The sequence below is a fragment of the Triticum aestivum genome, chromosome 4A (assembly GCF_018294505.1).
Source record: "Triticum aestivum cultivar Chinese Spring chromosome 4A, IWGSC CS RefSeq v2.1, whole genome shotgun sequence".
Lineage (NCBI taxonomy): Eukaryota > Viridiplantae > Streptophyta > Magnoliopsida > Poales > Poaceae > Triticum > Triticum aestivum.
Genome location: NC_057803.1, coordinates 597,572,166 through 597,575,381, shown reverse-complemented (window position 1 = coordinate 597,575,381; position 3,216 = coordinate 597,572,166). Strand labels below are relative to the sequence as shown.

At 52.8% G+C, this 3,216-nt stretch overlaps 1 pseudogene; it reads right to left on the bottom strand.

Moving 5' to 3' along the window:
• Positions 1–1,771: 1,771 nt before the first annotated feature.
• Positions 1,772–1,910, bottom strand: LOC123088924 (uncharacterized; annotated as a pseudogene).
• Between the last annotated feature and the right edge of the window lie 1,306 nt (positions 1,911–3,216).

Below are 3,216 nucleotides of genomic sequence, written 5' to 3'. Positions count from 1 at the left end.
GGCCGTTGGCGAGCGGGGGTGTGCGCGTTGAGTTGGTACATCACGGGCTCGCCGCACCCAGACGTGTGCGTGCATGTCGGAGGGGGCGCGGGCAGAGCGGGCGGGACGGGTGCTCGACGTGGGCTGGGACGTGGGTGCGTGCCCGGCGCGTCTCTGGGTATAAAACCCCCCGTGTACGTTGTAATGGCAGTGCCCGGAGTCGAGTTCGAGCTCGAGGAAATCATGGCCGTCAGTGCGCCAGGTCGAGTCTGCGGCCGTGACGACGACAACGATGGAAGCTGCACCAACTACGGTGACGGCGGATCATGGCTTAGGGCGTGAATGATGGGAATAAGCCATGCTCAGGTCCGTGGTGACCGGCGAGTGTGCGCGTACGTGCCAGGTCTGTGGCGACCTGTTGTGTGTAGCGTGTGTGCAGTAGCATGGCTGGCAGTAGCTAGCTAGTTCGTTTGTGTGTGTCGTGTGTGCGACTATAGCAAACTAGTTTGTTGGTGTGTGTAGCGTGGCTGTAGGGATCTGCGGAGAGGCAGGTCCGGGTCATGTGGATCATGGGTGATCAAGTCAGCTATTAGTGCGTGAGTGCATGTAGTGGAGCAAGTCGTGTGCATAAGAGCCGGGCAGGTTGTTGCCTGGCTGTGTGTGTGCGTGTTGGGTATAAAACCCACCCCCGGTGTATTGGTTGGTTGAGTTGGAGCCAGCCATGTAGACATTGTAAAGGAGAGGAAAGATTAGGGCATGCGTGCGCCCACGGCGGCGTTCGTGCGCCGGCCCGGAATTTCTTGTGTCTTCTTCTACCTTCGTCCAGCCGTGAGAGGGAGAGGTAGCTAGGGTTGCCCCAATGTTGCAACAACAACTTTTGCCCTTTTGGCATGCGTTACATACAAATTTATTTTCATCATTGCTAGCACACGGGAGCTTATTCTCACTAATGATCTTCCTAACAACAGTGGAAGATGGGTGACCTAAACGTCGGTGCCACCAGTCCGAAGATGGCTTGGTGACACTTAGCACATGCTTCGTGACGTTTCTCCCGATGTGTTTGAGAGGATAGAGACCTCTCCTACCCCTGCCGCGAAGTAGAACCCTCTTCGTTTCCAGATCCTTGACAAGAAAAAAATGAGGGTGAATTTCAACGAAAGTGTCATTATCAAGGGCAAGTTTATTTGCAGAGATCAATCTTTAGTGGCCTCCGGAACGTGAAGAACATCATTTAGGTGAAGATCACGATCTGGGGTATAAATAGTTGTATGACCAATATGATTAATCTCCATACCTGAACCGTTGGTTGTGTGAATTTGCTCGTTGCCGGTGTACATCTCCCGGACCGTGAGCTTCTCCAAGTCACCGGTGATATGGTCAGTTGCACCACTGTCCATATACCAGTTTGTGTCTATGCCGTACTGAGGAGCAGCAATATTTGTCGAGCGCTCTTCCCCTCCATGGTAAGAGGAGTCGTAGCGCTTCCAGCACTTCCACGCCATGTGCCCAACTTTGCCATAGATCTGGTACGTTGGTCTGGCGGCGGAGTTGTTGTTGAAGCCGCCGTCGTTTCCTCCTGGGTCGCCACGACCGCCACCGTCGTTGGGCTTGTTGTTGAAGTTCCGGCCGCGGTCACCACCGCCGCCGCCTTGCTTGTTGTTGTTGAAGACGCGACCGCGGTCACCACCGCCGCCGCCATTGCCGTTCTGCTTGTTGTTGGAGTTGTTGAAGCGCCCACGTGACGCAGCATTGGCGGAGGATTGGGAGGTTCCCCCGTGAAGATTCATACGCGTCTCGAAGCTCAGCAGCTGCGAGTACAGCTCCGGGACAGTCACAGGTTCGACCCGTGAGCACATAGAAGACACCACGGGGTCGAACTCCTCCTCCAGCCCGGCAAGGATATGTGAAACCACATCTTCCTCGTCCACCTTTTTTCCTGAGGCAACTAACTCATCACAAATGGTTCTGATCTTACCAACATACTCTGTAATGGTGGAGTTGCCCTTCTGAAGATTTGCCAGTGCGATCCTGACGTTGATAGACCGCGCTTGGGTATGCGAGGTGAGCATCCCCTACACGGTGTTCCACAGCTCTGCTGCGGTGTGGCAAGTCGCCACCTGAATAGCCATCTCACGTGGTAGCGTAGTCAACAGGTAAGAGAAAACCTGTTGATCACGAGCGTACCAGGTGCCGAACTCAGGGTTGGGGGCCTTCGACTTGGTATTGCCGTCGTCGCTAGTGACCTCGATCTGCATGGGCGGCACCTCCTGCTCCAGATCGAGGAAACCCGTCATCTGCGCCCCCCTAATGGCAGAGAGGACGGTGGCGCGCCAGAGGGCTTCGTTCCCTCTCGAGAGCTTCTCTGTGGCGATGTGTGCAAAAGGAGATGAGGGGAACATATTTGCGGATGAGCTCGCCATGGATGAATCCGGGGTAGGCTCTGATACCATGTAAAAACTAGAGGTTTTGGTGTGAAGCGTATACCTCCTGGCAAGGACGCGTGCGTGCTTATATAATCAACAATGTACAAGATACGGCTGGTGGTTTTGGGCTTGGCCCCTCATCCAAGCTATACAGATTATCTACAAGAGATAGGCTCGCCTCTAACCACCTGCCTTGGGTTACAAGATGATACACACGCACACAATCACAACCGTGACATCGTCACGTTACAATACAACTTAAGCCTATCGTTTAACAGATTTGACAAATCAAGAGATTAGTCAGTCTGAGCAGAATGTTGGTATAGCCTTGAGTAAAAACCTTGTTTATCATGACAGGAGTAAGCACATAGATATCAAGTATCATTATATACGGAACTGTGTTGAGGATGGCAAGGTCAAGATCAACCACGTTAGGACGGAGGATCAGCTCGCGGATATTTTGACAAAATCTCTGCGAAGAATCAAGTTCCAGGAGATGAGGAGAAGAATTGGAGTTCGGTCCGTGAAGTAATGCACTTCATGCTTAGGGGGTGAATGTTAGGATTATAAGCACTCTTGTGGATGTCAAAGTGTAAACTGGACTGTCAGTTTATAAGGCAGTCTCGGACAGTCCGGTATTCAGTTAGGATTCAACCCTTCGTGTGTGTGTTTAAACCTGGTTAGCAGGGTCAGGGCCGGCCGTGGGGCATGGGCAGGGGGGCAACAGCCCAGGGCCCAGCCCAGGGAGGGGCCCATGATGTAGTGCACATACATAATATAGCCAAGCAAAAATAGGTGAGAAAAAAAATTTATG